Source organism: Paramormyrops kingsleyae, chromosome 1, assembly GCF_048594095.1.
Source record: "Paramormyrops kingsleyae isolate MSU_618 chromosome 1, PKINGS_0.4, whole genome shotgun sequence".
Taxonomy (NCBI): Eukaryota; Metazoa; Chordata; class Actinopteri; order Osteoglossiformes; family Mormyridae; genus Paramormyrops; species Paramormyrops kingsleyae.
In genome coordinates this window covers 11,746,903-11,764,275 of record NC_132797.1, presented here as the reverse complement: position 1 = coordinate 11,764,275, position 17,373 = coordinate 11,746,903, and the positions used below count along the sequence as shown (strand labels likewise).

Sequence of the window (17,373 nt, the reverse complement as noted above, 5' to 3'; positions counted from 1 at the left end):
TGTGTGGTTCATTGTGTGTGTGTGTGTGTGTGTTTGGGGGGTGGGGGGCACAAGAAAGGTGTGGAGCCAAATCATCCAGTGGAATTGATACCTATCTGGGCCAGGTGAGACAAGATGAACTCCCTATGGTCCGTGTAGCCCAGGGAGAGCCCCAGAGAATTGGGTGCGTCCAGGCAGAAGTAATCAAATAAAGAATCGTGTATCACATGCTTCTATCATCTTCACTGGGAGCGGGGGAATGCACTGTCCAGGCAGAAGTAATCAAATCAAGAGTCGACCCTCCACAGAAGTGTAAAGCTTTGGTGACTAGGGGGGGGGGGTCTTTGTTTCACCATGTTAAGTGGGTCTTCATGGTGCGGGTCATTCAGCTTCCGCCACCCCCACCCCCCTTGCTGAAATCCCCCACACAGTGACCTGGTTCTGCTGCTATGGCCCAGTGCAGCACGCTACTGGAGAAGCCAGCATGGGGGGCACGTACACACACACACACACACACACACACACTCACACGCCACCTATTACACAGAAGACATTCATGCATGCACACTCGCGCAATTCATTAAATGGCAATTCAATGGTGCACGCGTATCTTCAGGCTCACGCAGAAGCATGTTCACGCTCACTCACGCTCACTGGGGGAGGGAGAAGATGTCAGTCTTGATAATGGATATTTCTATCTGCTGAGTAACTAATTATTAGCAAAGCATGTCTGTGAACACTGTTTTCAAACAAGTGCTCAGAGCGCCCGTCCGTAATTAGCCGTGGCAGCCAGTGCCACCATCCCTTTCCTCTTCCCCCGTTTTCCCCGCGGCCTGGAGGTATTAGATAAATCAAATCGCTCCCCCCCCCCGAACAAAACGCGGCCATCGTTCGTGGGAAGACAGCTTGACTGCGAGCAGAGTGACACGGCGCGTTCGGAGCGGGATACGTGAGCAGGAGCCTGTCAAGCACGCAGAGGATCTCGTTCCTCTGTCACCTGCCAGCAGCTGAGAAAGGTGCGAGTGTCAGGCTGCTGTCGAGTACCAAAACCAGCCCCCCCCTCCCGAGAGCCCCAGAGGAAGCTGGCCTCATTCTCCAGGGTGTCCCACCAGGGCCAGAAGCCAGCGTCCAAGTGTAAAGGCGTGTAAGACTGTGTGTGCGTGTGTGTAGGCGTGAGTTGGGCTGCCCCAGATCCGGCGGCCTGCCTTGTGCCCTGAGTGGAAGGGGGGGAGGGGGGCTGCAGTGGTGCCCCCCCCCCACCCCTTGGGGCCCGGCGACAGCACGTTAGGCCACTGTCGCTGTCAGGTCTCATTACGCTGCCTCTTTAGCAGGACGGATATTAGAACGGACAGGCAAGTAAGCAAATTAAACACCCGACTCTGTTCACTTAAAGGCACAACGGCCCTTCAGCTAAGCTGCCCCACTGGATTGCAAAACAAGAGGAGGCTGGGCAAAGGGGGTGTGGCCTGTGGCTGCCCCACACACAGGGGGGACATTAGACTGGTCTTATGTCTCTCCATGGGTGGGGCATCAACAAGCCACGCCCCCTTGTCAGTCATCAGAGTACACACGTAGCTTCCTTCCCTGCTTTCCCCCATCCCCGCCCATTAGAAGATGACCGATGTCTGCCAATCACGGGTCTTATCACCCTCCCCCCCCCCCCACCTACACCAGCATTTTCAAGGCCGGCCGGGGCTCAAGGCCGACTCGCCGAAAAAAGCGGAGAGGCATAAATGAGCTAAAGACCTGGGCGTGTGACTCCTTACACTCGTTACAGCTGAGTGAACAATATATAGGGCAGGCTGGCCTTTGTAGGGTGATAATAAAATGCTAAAGCCTGCCGGCTTGCAGCACATCGTACATTAAGCTGAGGGGCCCAAACATCCTGCAAGTAGATAAGTCAATATGGTCCTATTCTGTCAGTGTGAGGGATCTGAGCAGCAGGCAGACGCACCGCCAACTCGCCCTACTGCGTCCTGCAACTTTACGGCATCTTGTCATCACCCCCCTCACCCAGATCAGGTGGTTCAAACCCCAATCCGTGTCTCCGCCTCCAGACGAACGGTCCGGAGGTGGGTTCTAGGTGTCACCAGGGCCTGGGAGTGAAAAGGCTGCTGCCGTCTGTATCGATATCACGACGCTGCCGTGGCGACAGCCCCCGGGCCCCATCCCTTTAACCTCCGGAGCTTGTCGCCATGGCAGTGGTGAAGCTTAATCAATGGAATGGAAGCGACATTTCAGACTAAATCAAATTACATGGAAATGAAGGCGGACAGGAGGTCGACACTAAGTGCTGCTCGTGCGAACGCTCAGGTCGTCGCCACGGCAGCGCGGAACCTACCCAACGTTCCCGGGGGTCGCTTTGGCACACTTACACTCGGGGGCTGGGCAGGGAGGGGGGGGGGGGGGGGGGGGGGGGGGGTGGTGAGATAGATCGTCGGCTGTTTGCACCTCCTCTCCCTCTCTGTTTTATCAGTCCCCCCCCCCCTCCCGGTTTCCATTCATCAGCGTGTTTATGGAAAACAAAGCCTATTAAGTAAGCTGCTTACAGAGCAGGGTCAGCCTACAGGCCTGCAGGTAATGCATGAGGGATTAAAGTAGGACACCGGGAACTTGCAGTCGCACCTAGTGAGTTATAAAGCAGGCAGGGGCATCAGTATGCATGTGGGCTTCAATGGGGGCCAGGGACAGGGGCATCCCTTTCGACCCAACACGCTTTACCCCCCTCCCACCCCACCCTTAAAAAACTGCATTTCTCACTTGAGTAATTGATGCTAGCTGCACGAGCAGGCCCAGCACTAATTAACGCTGCAGGGTTAGGGTCAGGAGTATATCAGCACGCGAGCGGCACAGGCATGACCGGGGCAGCTATGCAGGGGTCCAGACCAGAGCACCGCCGCCCTGGCTACCGATCGTCAATCCTGACAGTGTCACTCAGCACCCACTGCTGGGTCCTGGAGATCTGCAAACTGGCAGGTCGCAGATCGAACAGTATCACCAGGCCCAGCAGCAACACACGCTAAAGCAGGCTAAGTGTGAAAACACACACACACACACACACACACACACACACACACAGCAGGTAGCTCACTGTTTAAAACATGACCGACTTCAAACAGGTTCCAGAAAAGTACACAGCTACGTGAGCAAAACCCAAACTGTAGATATAAACATAAATCAAAAGTCTACACCAGACAACTTAATTAAAATAAGAAAATTTTCTCTGCCGAATATGTAAATACACCGACACACACACACACACACACACACACACACACAGGTTTGTAATTATATCCTTGTGCGGACTCTCCATTCATTTCTATCGGGAAAACTCCCAACATGACAAACTTAACCCCTACCCAGCCCTAAGCTTACCCATAAGTAACCAAACAAAATACGAGACTTTTTCAAATGGCATTCACAGATCTTTGTGGGGACCTGAAAAATGGTCCCCACAACGTCAAAAAACACAAAGTAATATAAACCTAATCCACACACACACACACACACACACACAAAACCCCACACACTCCTCTGCTCAGAAGAGATTAATAAAAAAACACCTTAAGACCAGCTATAAGCTCAGCAGCTACGGTTTGGATTCAGGACACCAGAGTGCAATCCTTAATTTCAGGTTTAGAGTTCAAAAGCGGGGAGTTGCTCTCCATTCAGCACTACTCACAAGCCCCCCTAACACCCCCCTCCCACACACACACACCCAAGGCCTTCCAAGGCCTTAAAGGGACAGCATCCGGAAACAACTGCAAGTCAGACACCGTGCCACCGGACGGGAAGCTAAGGGAGGGGCGGGGGGGGCGTGTTAACAAGAGGGGATGTTTTTATTTGGGGGGGACAGTAACAATACAACAAAAGAAATGGAGATGGCAAGGCAGGCCGGGCACGCAGATTCATTAAAACCCATCAGATTGTCTTCCTGTCCTATCAAGCAGCATCAAAACCATCTGCAATCTAGAGTGGACTACAAAGTGCATCCCGGGGCCTGCAGACGGGCGGTTTTGATCAGACTAATTAAAAGCCATTTTGTTTTAAACAAACAGACACAACTCTAATTGGGTCTTTTACATAAGAAAGGGAAGATGTTGAAAGTGAAAACTCGCACAGTGAAGATCAGAGGGAGGCTGGTGGGCCACGGAGAGAGAGAGTGAGAGAGTGAGAGGGAGCAGGGCAGCGGGTAAACGCAGTGACACACAGGGGGGGAGGGGCAGACCCTGGCGACACACGTGTGAACAGCGGACCGGTGGTACGAGACCCCGTGCCGTTCCTTTTCGGCAAAGATGCGCGAATCGCCAGCAAAGTACAACCTGAGATCTGATGCACGGAAACGGAAGTTTTTGTCCTATTAAAAAAAAATTTAAATTAAAACACTAACACCTGGAATATGCTGGAACGTGTTCGGGAAACACGCGCGGGACGGGAACAGCCGGAAGTTCATCGAAGCAGGGAGTAGACCTCCCCGTCGTTTCAGAAAGATTCTGACTACAGACGGGTGTGTAAAGGAGCCTATAGTAACCTGGTGTGGGGGCTGGAAGCTGTAGGCTCCCTCTTCTCACTCACACAGGGTGGGGGCTGGGACTGGGGGGGGGGGGGGGGGGGGGGGGGGGTGATTCTGGGACAATTCTGGGTAATGACTCAACGGTGAAAAAGAAGCAAGGATATTTCTAGTGGTAGATGAGCAACTTAAAGATGAAGACCTGAGTAGGAATATTGCAGGTGGGGAGCGATCATCAGGCGTCTGCGAATTTCCTGCCCCTCAAATATAAAGCCATAGAATTTGCCCAGATTAGCAGCATCACTTTAAAAGTTATTTATTATAACACAAAACGATGACTCGTCCTGCCAATCAGCATGCGGCTACATGCAGAACAGCGCAGTGGACGCAGCTCCTGTGAGCTCGCATGGGGATGCAGCAAATGCATTGATCACAGATGTTCTCAAGAGCCCCAGGCATCGTGCTGGGACACAGCGGGATGGAAATCATCACCAGCTGCCCCTTTTCCCAACGACCGGTAGGGAAAAGTAGACGGAAAGTGTGGCCTGGTGGGATTGAGAGACGGATCCTGTCTACTGGCTCAGGAGATGCCACAATCTTCCACACCCAAGAATGACCAGACTTCACTACGTGGGTTTGGCTTTTGACAATGACCTACAGGTCACACATTCAGGTCTCAGGAGAGCAAATCCACTCCAAGCGCAATTTCATTATAACATCACCCTGCATGGGAGATTCCTTCATCCACACCTGATCTCCACATTAACAAAAGCTGTACATGTCACTGGAGAGATTCAGCTCCTTGGGCAAAGGTCTGGCAGTGCATTTAACCACTACTCCCTCTACTGGCCCATCAAGAGAATGTGGCTTACTACCCGAGCCATTCATTGCTGGAGAAAGTCCCGATCAACACCCAGGGGTGAAGCTAAAAAAGTTCAACATGCAATTTCCAGCTATGTCGAATCGGACCTAAAGGTAAAACAGCAGAGTCTGCTTTTTTGATTTAACACACCAACTTTCCCGGGTATCTACCCCATTCACCTAAATTGCTTTAACATATAAAAGGACACAGAAAGAGTCTTGCATTACGTGCCACCCCCCCCCCCCCCCAACAGGCCCTGTTCACCATGCGTCATCATACACAAGGGAACACAAGGCAAAGCGAGATGAAGACGGAGAGCTGTAGCATACAAACCACTGCGCTCCCATGAACATAAAAAAAATAAATAAATAAAAATAGACAGCCGCACTTACATGCGACGCGAATTAACTGCACAATTCCTCGGGAACAACACTGACAACAAGATTGACTTCCCTTTGTCTCCGGCACAGCGATAATCGACACAACACCATTACAAAGGCACTAAAAACAAATTCGAGAGCGCGCCTACAATGCGCGGTGCAGCTCCGAGCTCCAGGCCACTGAATACAGATGTTCAGTTATTTATATGATAATAATACGATCTGTCTGAGTCCATTCAGATAGGAATCACAATATGAGACAGATACACATTATGGTGGGATTCTCAGGTCTAGAGACAAAATGATCTGCAAAGCAATCTGTTCAATAGATTGTAGACGTCTCTCTGAGCGGACTTGTGGAGAATGGGGGGGGGGGGGCAATGAATGCCTTGTGACAATGGGGATGGTGGTTATTTGCCACCCCCAGATACACAAAACAGCACAGGGATGGGCTAACAGGCCAAAGCAGCAGGAGTGGGGTGGGAATCAGGTTCGAGGTCCAGAATGCCAAGCTGTCTCTTCTAGAATGAGCATGGTGCACATGTGTGTGTCATTAAGGAGGAGGGGGGCAAAACATAGTTGTAGCAGTACACAAGGAGAACGTAGAGCTAAACTGTGCTGGGAAGGAATGTCAAGTAAAACGGGGAGGATCAGACGGTGACAGGAAGGGCCTCCAAGGAAAATGGGGAGGAGCCAAACGGTGACAGGAAGGGCCTCTAAGGAAAATGGGGAGGAGCCGCAAGGTGACAGGAAGGGCCTCCAAGGAAAATGGGGAGGAGCCAAATGGTGACAGGAAGGGCCTCCAAGGAAAATGGGGAGGAGCCAGACGGTGACAGGAAGGGCCTCCAAGGAAAATGGGGAGGAGCCAGACGGTGACAGGAAGGGCCTCCAAGGAAAATGGGGAGGAGCCAGATGGTGACAAGAAGGGCCTCCAAGGAAAATGGGGAGGAGCCAGACGGTGACAGGAAGGGCCTCCAAGGAAAATGGGGAGGAGCCAGATGGTGACAGGACAGAAATTCATTAGACAGGGGGCAGGGCCACAATGTGTTGGAGAGGGGCACCAAGGGAAAGGGGTGGGGCCAGACTGTGATGCCAAGGAGTGCCACGAGAAAAGGGCGGAGCCAGACAAATTCTGCCCAGGGCCACTCACTGCTGTGGGCCGACAGGTGCTCCTATACAACCCAGATCCAAATGACCCACAAATGTAATCAGATGCAGATCTGCACGTTTCCCATGTCACTCACAGCCCCTGTTCTCCCCCCCCCACCCACCCATCCCAGGGAACTGTAGGTTCCCAGCCCGGCTCCAGCACTCCCGAGTGAACTGGGCCACCATTTCTGCTCTCTCTCTCTGCTGATTGGCAGCCTCTGATCACATGATCAGCATCCCAGGCGCCCGGAACAAGCTCCTGCCCTCCGAAACGGACGGAAGAGACAGATCACAGGAGGAAATGTTGCCCTCTCTTCTTTTTGTAAGATGTATTATTAATACAACTTTTATGTGAACCTTTAAAATTTAGAGGGGAAAAAAACAGCACATTGAGCGGATTAATGAGGTAAATGTAATGATCTGAGCTGATCAAAGACAATCGGAGCCGGACTAACATAGCCACCAATTAGTGATATAAGGCAAGAAAGGAAGTAAAATATGCAATGAGGAGGGCGATGAAAAGAAGAGGTCAGGAAGAACGCACCCGTTTTCTAAATGAAACAAATCGGAGACGCGGGGGCACTCCTGGGTGCCGGACCCCCCCGCTCTCTTGCACACACGCCCGCCGCAGTAGGGCCACTCCGCCAGGTGTACTTTGCTCGTTGACCGATCAAACGGCTGGAGCGGATTCCTCCCCACATGCTCCTTGTTTGCCGATTCCAGTTACTGTTTAACTCCAGCTGCTCTTCATCTGCCACAGAGGCCGTCAGCTGGACGTTCTTAGGGCTGTCGGATTCCACTCTGTTACTCAGCAGAAACTTCCAGATACATCATCTCTTAAATATTGTACACAACTAAGGTTCTAATCCTAAAGTACAACAGCGAACCTCCCGCTGGTTCCGGACCAGCGACATTCAATGAAGTGCAGTTCCTTTCCATCAGCAGCTGGTGTCCTTGGAAAGACCCCACCTAGAATGTTGTGTGCAGGTTTGGTCACCATACGTTAAGAAGGACATTGCTGCCTTGGAAAAGGATGCAACGTAGGGCTATGAGAATGATTCCTGGTCTTAGGGGAATGTCTTATGAGGAGAGGTTAGCTGAGCTCAATCTGTTCAGCCTCACACAAAGGAGACTAAGGGGGGACATGATCCAGGTATATAACATTCTAACAGGTCTGGATGCTGTTCAGCCAAATGACTATTTCAATATTAGTTTAAATGCTAGAACTTGTGGCCATAAGTGGAAATTAGCGGGAGAACATTTAAAAACAAATTTGAGGAAATACTTCTTTACACAGCGTGTAGTTAGAGTATGGAATAGTCTTCCTGCTAGTGTAGCGGAAGCTAAAACCCTGGGTTCCTTTAAATCAGAGCTAGATAAGATTTTAACAAGTCTGAGCTATTCGTTAAATTCTCCCGGAACGAGCTTGATGGGCCTCTCATTCGTAGATTTCTTATGTTCTTATCACTGCACATTTGGGCATATACCTGGACATACGTACCAGGAGGTAGATAGACATCCCTTCCAGGGCATCCCCTGCTTCAAGGTAGACCCTCAGCTTACTGAGACTCTGTACTGGGTTGGGGGTTAAAGAAGGTTGGATATCTGACTAATACAGACCTTGTTTGTGTCAATTAAGTCATACTTAGTAAGAGACATTTGTCTTATTAAAACGTGTGATGGATGATCACATGTCAGAATAGGAGGCGTTTGAAGTCACTTTATGAAGAGCTGTATGAAGAGTTCAAACGAGTGGGACAGGAGATCTGGCTATGCAATCATCACCCACAAGTTTACGATTTTCATATTGTACATTTTCATATATTACCCAGAATCCACCTCACTTTTTATTTGGTTTGCCAGCATTCATTGGTTAATTATGACCTCAGACCCCCACTCAGTTGTGTCATTCCCCATTTCGTTTGTAAGAACCATTTAACAATTCTGACAAGCCACTCAAACTCTGACAGGAGCATCACTCTCTTTCTGTGGCAAGAGGAGCGAAGGAGGACCTACCCCCACCCCCCACGCTGGCCTATCGCACGAAGGCACAACACGGCCTTCACAGGTAGAAGTTTCAACATTGTAACAGACCTCAGCACCGCGGGCTTGAATCGTGGTGAACGTGGACTGTGGTGGTTTTGCCAAACATGTGACAGTGGGAGTGGCCATTTAGACACCTGTCACACAGTTTAAAGGCCCAGAACCACCTAATGAAGCAGACAGCAGGTAGTCTACTGCTCAAAAAATAGATCCAGTTGATTCGCATTCAACTTTCAACAGATTAACTGTGCTGATATACAGACCGGTTGCTACCGTCAGGTCCCCCATTGCCCAGCTACCACGTAACAGACGCGGGCTATAAGCTATGGCAGTCACGTAGGAAAAATGCATCAGCTTAGCGCTGAATAACATACATAATACCGCGAACATGACGTTTTTCAGACAAGCACCTTCACCTCCCCACACTTCACCATGCAGGATCGGCGAGCTGGGCAGCTAAATCCAACAGGCACGCAAAAAACAGCCGCGCGAACGAGTGACACAGATGCGAGACGGCCCAGAGAAAGACAGCTGCTTAATAAATAGATTCAAGATTTAATATTAATCAGTACTGTGTGTGACTGTTGCATGCACGCACACATGCACCCTGATTAGTCTACCAGTCGGCCTACAACAGAAGCTCTATGAAGGTGAAAATGTTCAGCAGCAAAGTGATTACTACAGCCGTCGTTTTTTTATTTTATTTTTTTGTTTTGGAAAGTAACGCTGCATCAAATACAGTGTAATAACTAAGTCTGCCCACATTATTTATTAACACGAGTGTGGGACACAGGACAAGTCTTCGTTTGTAAATGCTGTTCGTATGGAACATTCCGGAATATAAACGAGAGACAATGTAAAATGTATGAATACTGGGAGTGTATATACAGCATAAGCAGGCTAAGTGGGTTTCAGTTTATAAACACTGTTTTTATAGGACATACTTACGTTTATAAACACTCTGCGTATAAGATCTACGGCGGCCGCAATAGAGAGGTCGCATTTATAAATAAGGCCTGTGTATACAGTGCGGAGTTCTCTGTAAGGTAGCTGGATGCTTGTAGCACAAGTCACTTAGCAGGCAGTTTCACACAAAACGACTCGCACGGCCCATAATTCCACTTTTTAATGCACTCGCGCTGATGGCTGTTTAAGAAATTCACGCCAAGTGCCATTCACAGGGGCAGCGCAGCACGGTGCTCGAACCTGGAGTCGCCGGGGCCACATTCTCCTTCAAGTCACCGCACTAGCCGCCCATAACGCCAAACTGCATTAGCTTCAAGCTCTGCCCATAGCCTGAGCTCATCTCACATTCCCACCGTTAAGAATCGCTAGCGTGGCTCTGATCATCCACTTCAAGTGCGGCCTCTCGGGTGAGAGCGAGAATTAAGGCTCATGACTGGAGACAGCAAGGTCCGTGGAGATCACGCGCCCACACGCCACGGCTACGCAGAGATACAGAACTGAACACAAGTTCACCTCAAGGCTCAGATGTGCTAATCCACACAGCTACTGAAGCTCACACAGGCTAAACTTGAGGTGCTGTTTATAAAAACTACATTCATCCCCAAGGAGGAATTAAGCAAGAACATAAACGCAAGCAGAAATTCCTCTACTAGCCTGATGGCTCTCTGTGTTCTCTGAATGTTCTTAAACTTGCATTCTCATCAACGAATTGTCTTATTAGGTTCTTGCTTTATTTGCACGGTGCTGCACAGCACTTGATCCAGTACAGCATACACTTGTACCTGGGCGTTCATCGGAAGCTCAGCCTAGTTGCACTTATGCCTAGTCAAGTCCTTGACAGCCATATGTTTGTAATGTGCATTTTGCAACACTTTGTATGTCCCTTTAGACTAAAGTCTCTGCTAAATAAAATAAATGTATATGTGTATAAACTGGCCTATTCTGGCCAGGAGAAAAGCCCGGGTCAACTGCTTAGCATATAGCTCTGCTAGAAGACAGCTATGCCTGCCTCGTAGCATCAATGCAGAAACACCTACAACGGAAAGTTTCTAACAGCTTTTATTTCGCCATTATGATTCCTTTGCCCCAGTTTCTTGCTTCCATGTAGAATCATATTAGGTTGAAGCCAAATTGGGGTGTGTTTCCCCCCATAGGTTCAATAAAATTGCATGGGGGTTTCATTAATTATTTTTGTTTTTTTCCCCCTTTGCATGTGTTTACAAATTCCAGACCTGGGCCCATAAGAAGATATTTTTGTTCCTGCCTGTTTAGGTTTGTCTCCCTGCCTGGTTTTGCTCCATTAAGATGTTAGGACAGGCCTCTTAAGCCCATTATCCTTACAATTCCGACGTCTTGGCAAATATCATTTAGCGTGGTCCAAGTTCACGAAGCGTTTCCCGCTCGCTCGCGAGGGAAGGGTGGGTTTAGCGCTAAGCCTCTTGAATGGCTCGCGGCACGGTGACCGCTGAAAGCAAAAGTACGGTCCCGCAAGCCGCCGCACGTTAGGGAATTCTGTTTATGGGTCCCTGCCCTGAGATCAACAACCGGTTTAATAGCCCCCAGGGCAAAAGCAGCAGCAGCGACAGACATCATAGCTCTCAAACGGCACTTGAACTCCGCAACTTCCTCCTGGCCTTTTTTTTCCACGCCACTATTCCCCGGTATTCCCTAACAGTTTGGGATCGAGAACATTCCACCCAGAACGACTTAATAACTACATCGTAATAAGGGGGTGAATTAGCCCTAGGATTTGTTGGAGTGACAGGTAATGGCAATTGGGAGAAAACTACTGAAAACACAGTTAGCGTGCATTTGTGTTTACTTGCGAGAGTGTTTGTGTTTCCCTGCCTGTCTCTACAGAGTCGGAAACCAATCCCTGATTCTGCAACGAGATAAAAGACCATGATCACGGCGTTCCACTTGGCAGAACAAACCGGTGGAGCAACTGACAGCACAAGACATGCAGGAGAACTGCTTGATGTGTTTCTCAGAAGCAACATTACATGCACTGAGTGCAGTTAAAAACAAAAATCCCAGAGAAACTCCTAAAGCTCCTGGTTCAGAAAGGACCATACATGTCCTTATCTGATTGTTTGTGAACTGGAACACCCCACAACAGAGGAATCAGATAGATCTCATGCAACTTATTGTCCCCTGAATGCAGGAGAAGCACACGGCACTGCCTCTGAAACGAAAGGAAACCGCGGACCGGACAGAGACGTCCTAAACATCAAGACCGAGGAGCAGGCACCGGCACGCGATCCTAGGCGTATGACGCGTGATCGGAGAGGCGGCTCCAAGGCCCGGACCTGCAGGAGGGCTTCACGGGCCCGGTGTGCTCTTCAGCCGTCTGCTTAGGCAAATAATGGCCACGCAAAACGTCAGCCCGCAAAAATACACCGTTGACATAGCAACAATTACAGTTGCTACGATATTGTGCCCTGTCTTATTGTGGGAACAGATTGCCCGGTGTAGCTACTTAAACCCTGCTGTCTGACACTGCGAAAAAACTGGGTTGTTTTCACAAATGCGCTCAATATGGGGAATAACCTCTAAATCGAGATGCAGCTGCTCTATGCTAAATTAAGCAATTATGACCATTATCACAGGACGCATTAACAACTAAAAATGTTTTTTTCCCCTGAACTTTATGGCTGACTGGATAGATTTTCACAATACACGGAAAGTAGGCCTATATTATTCAAGAAATGTATAAATGTGGCTCACACCAACCGATAAAAATGTAACCTCTGAAGATCTGTTAGTGATATTTTACAAGTGGATGCCAGGATAAACACAAAAACCCTGTTTTCATGACAGCGATGACCGCTGCCTTCAAAACCCCTCACTACTTTTGCTTGTTCAATGCAAAAAGTCAGTGTACACACGTAATCATTATGTTGATAACAACAGCGTGCAGTGTGCATAGAAAAGAGATAAAATGATCAGCGCTCCTTTCATCCGCTACACCAGCTGCATATTCTATCTGTTCCCAAGTAAAACTTTCAAAGCACCTGAGTCGCTAGTATTCCAGCATGCATGCAAACGAAAAGGGCTTAATAAATTAACTCAAATAACTGTAGCGTGAACTAATTATGAGATGCACAAGAACAGACATAGCTTCGTAATTAATAATAGTTCAATAAAACTGCAGAATGTGAACCCACTAACAACTACATTTTAGTTCTCTCCGGCAATGCAACTACACTATATATAAAGTATACCACACATTTATTAAAGAGTGCCCTATATGTGGCATTCAACTTTATGTCCGTAAAGATCAAAAAAGTGCATGACATTTGTTAAAATCATATGATATACTATAGACACGATCATTTGTAATATCGACAGGGTTATTTATCATACTTTAAAAAAAATATGCGGCGTAGGTTATGTGCTGGACAGTGTGCATTGGTACCACCAGCCTAACTATCGCCCCGGTCCGCTCGGAGAAAAGCCGAAAGCTCCTCCGGCTTCCTCACTTCTGACGCTTGACGGCGATGCACGGACAGCGGGGGAAAGCGCGACGGTTCCCGATGATTGGCGGGCTGCCTCGTAATCCCACACGGGAATTACGGCCGGAAAATCTTAGGGCAGGATTTGCTGGCGGCAGCGACGGGCTGACTGGGACTCGGCGCTCGGTAGGTAAGGACAGCAGCCGAGCCGAGGCACTCCGCCTCGGCAGCGAGACGCTCCGCCGCAGCCCGACTCTCGCCTTCCCTCCGCGATCCTCTAAAAACACAATGACAAAAACCGGCGTTTAAAGTTGCAGATGTTTTGAGACACTTACCAGCGCCGACGGCCTCTTCTCGTTTTATTTGGAAAACAGCCTAATCGGAACTACCAGAAGGGGGGGAAAGGTCTGCTGTTGGTATTTTTTTTCTGTTGATTTCTGTTGCTCTCAAGGACGAGGTGAAATCCCGGGGCTGGTCATCAGGCGGCTTCAGACGCAAACAACGGGAGAGAAAAAAATTACAAGATACAGGGACACGGGGAGGAAAACTCGGTTTAATAACGATCCAAAAAAATCATCTGCCGAGAATAGTTACCTTAGCATTCAAGACACTTCGGACTAATTTAACTGGTAATAAAGGTTCCTATACAGAAATTATAGTGTATCCTTCCTGGAACCTGCCATATGCTCCCAGTTCAAAGGACTCTGCGCTTTTCCTCTCTCTCTCACTTGGAAATGCCACAGTATGGTTCAATAAAGGCTAACGGCGAAAGGTAACGGGGCACAGAAGGAAACGGGCTCGGGAGCTGTCAAAGCGAAATAATGTGTCACTACCCAAGTCACTTTTACAGTAAATACAAGTCACAAGGAAACTCTGACAGGACCTTTCGGGTCCAGAGTTACACCAGGCTAGATCGCACAATTGGGGGGGAGGGGGGGGGGGGGGCGTGTGTCTAAATTGAGTGACCGCGGCGGTCAAGTTTGACAGCTGATATTACTATGCATTCGCTGCTGTCCTCAGCTGCTCTTCAATGGCTCTTAACTACCGGCTAATCAGAGTCCCATCACCGGAGGCAACCCCCCCCCCCAGGTGTTACTCTAACGGTGCATAAGCGGGCACTGCGCTTCCCAAAGGTCAAGTGTAAACACTGGGATATTCCCATTTCTTTCCCAGTGCACAGCTCTGCACGCCTATACTGCACGGGCGCCGTCCCGCCGTGATCCACTGTACAACTAAGTGAGCGCTGGACCCCAGTCCAGTCTGCCGGCGGGACTGCCGTCCTGGGTGCGCGCAGAGCCGGCCGCCCTCCTCCGTGAGCCCAGGTGTTGATCTCGGATCGCGTACGCCTGTCTAATCAAATCGCCACAGTCGGAACCGTTTTCCCCATGTGTCCGGCAACAGCTTGTTTGTTTTAATTTACCTGTCACATCCGCTGAGCCTCCACAGCTATCATTGCAACGGAGCCGGCACAAAGACGTCTCTATTGGGTTTGGTGGTTCCGACTGCAGTTGTTTTCACCTGCGCGAAATCTTCGTCGAGATCTATACCTGCGAGAGGAGCCTAAACAGCGGCGCACCGATCAGAACTCTGCTCTATTTGTGTTTACCATCGATGTTTTGCTACTGTCACAATAATGCCACCGTGAATGGAAAAAGTTAACAACCCTACCCCATCAAAAAATTGGATTATTAACTAATGATTGAAGCAATTACCATAATTGCAGTCGGTTAATTCAGCGTTCCAAATTAATCAATTGTAATGGCCTTTATATCTATCATGCATAATTGTCTGATTAAATGTGGATAATACGTTAGTCTGTAGTGCAATGAGTAAAGAACTATGTATTTCCACGTACGTTCCTATGTGTTTGTATATTGCATATAATTGTTATGTTATGTATGATGCAGGGATCACCTTGTTGCTACTCCGTCCTTATATGAAAGTTTACAGGTAATTATAAAGAGATCAGGGTCCTGGCGCGTGCTGGCCAAACAGCTCGCACTCATTAGGAGTATTAAATTGTTTTTTGTAGTCTTTTATTAATCATTTCGGTAGGCCTACCAAATATTTTCTGAGACACATACAGCAATTATTACATTGGTGATGTTTGAAGCCAGTCGTATGACTGATCAAATAAAAATATGAAACTTCTTTAAAAAAATGTAATCCTTCGAATAGTTTCACTTGTCATCTTTTTCGTTTACGGACGTTTTCAGTCTAAGAGCATATAAGAGGAAAACGCTTATAGAATTTTTATATTTGCGTGGCCTGTGTTACACAATAGTGAGTCGTCGCGCTGGGCCCTGTTGTTAGGTTCGATTACAGAGGATATATCCGACAAATGACCACCTGGCAGAAGTTGCCTTTCTCCCTCTGGTAGAGGCTCAGGCTCCCATCCTCATAGCTTGTCTCCATCCGCCTTCCGGTCGCATCTGTTGTGTTCTGCCCCACAAATAACTGAACCGTGCAATACAACGGGTACGTTTTTTTTTTTGTTTGTTTTACTCTCTGTGCGTTTTTTGTTCTTGTTCGTGTGATTCACAAAAGCTGCCTTATATAAACAATGTCACTTAAATGAATTAAGAGTATATAAAATGTCTAACGAATAAAAAGGTCCTCCTACCAATAACTCATGAAAGCAAATAATTATGGATTTTAACTCAACACGACACACACCGGAGACGTCAGGTTACAATATAGATTATTTATGTAGGTATGGTTGGAAAATGAGATGTTTCGGCACGCTCGTCTCAGGCTGTGTGGTCATGTACCTGGCTGTTATGTTATACCCAGCGAATGCATCAGATGTGATAAGCGGCGCCTAAGCCCCGCAGATTTATGCGTATCATATGTTCATCCATTTCTCATAGCTACAGAGCACTTTCGGGGCGCCTACGAAGCTCTCACAAACTCTCTCTCTCTCTCTCCTGCAGACTCCAATGGACGCTTATACTTCTCTCGATCAGTAGGCTATACCTTTGTGGTATAGGGTCCCTGTCTGGACGTTTAGCCTATTAATTGAGCTTTAAGCATTCCAATGAAAATGAGAAAATAATCTCTATTATCCCCCCTCCCCAGGGTCGTCCACAACTTGTCTTGGCTTCTTATAAATCTTACCCCCACCGCAGCGGTGTTTTTGGCGCTCACGTTTCACCGACGCAAATCCAGTGTATTGTTCATATTATGAGACAAACATTCGGCCATTCGTCTCACAGGAAATTGTTTTCATATGCCTATTTCACGTGCTCTTAGGTTATTTAACGCCTGTTGCAGGATTAAAGATTTGTATGTGGTACTTGAATGAATTCTTACATGATATAAAACTTTGTCCTTTCCAAAAAAAAGAATAAAACAAATCCTGTAAATTGTTATACTGTCTTCGACGTGTCTATGCGTGAACTGCTCGGTGAACAAATGCCTTTTTTCCTATACAGAGTTGAATAATTGTTTCATTTATCACGTGAAGCATCATTTACACAATTTATCATAGATTTATATACAATAACTAAAGGATGTTAAATTTTAACAAGAATGATTAGCTTGAGTAATTCAGGAAAATAACAATGATGTATCTTTGATCTATTCGTAAATTGGCACTCAAATTGCTACAATGTTATAAAGCAAACATTAAGAAGTTTGATAAAATAGAATAAATATGACTTTGATAACGGATCGACAAAAATATGGATATCGTTGCATTTACGGTATGAATATCATTTATTCATACTGACATGCTTCACTCATTATGTCGAAGTAGCAGTTTGTCGGCATTCGTTACCTTATTGGAAGTATCATTATCTATTACCCTAAGCAGCTGTGATTAAGCTTTTTATAATAATATTTGTGATTTTAGTGGTAGACAACTTAAAAGCTAGCGGCGTGGAGTTGCGTGAATTAAATTTCCAGCACTGATTAGCATTAAATAACTATATGCTTGTTATTCGTCTCTTTAAAGAACTATGTTGCTTTATATATTTTAACAAATATCCACCCATCAATCCATCTTATAATCGCCTATTCTGGTGAGGG

The 17,373-nt window shown here is 47.7% G+C and overlaps 1 protein-coding gene across 1 annotated transcript in view; it reads right to left on the bottom strand.

Annotated features, from left to right (window-relative positions):
- sox5 (SRY-box transcription factor 5) overlaps nucleotides 1–14,223 on the bottom strand; it is a 153,288-nt gene extending 139,065 nt beyond the window's left edge. Inside the window, exons 1-2 of the mRNA XM_072709597.1 lie at nucleotides 13,939–14,223; nucleotides 13,680–13,830 (exon numbers count right to left, since the gene is read on the bottom strand). The gene's annotated coding sequence lies outside the window, so the exon portion shown is untranslated. The remainder of the gene's footprint in view (nucleotides 1–13,679; nucleotides 13,831–13,938) is intronic.
- Nucleotides 14,224–17,373: the final 3,150 nt, after the last annotated feature.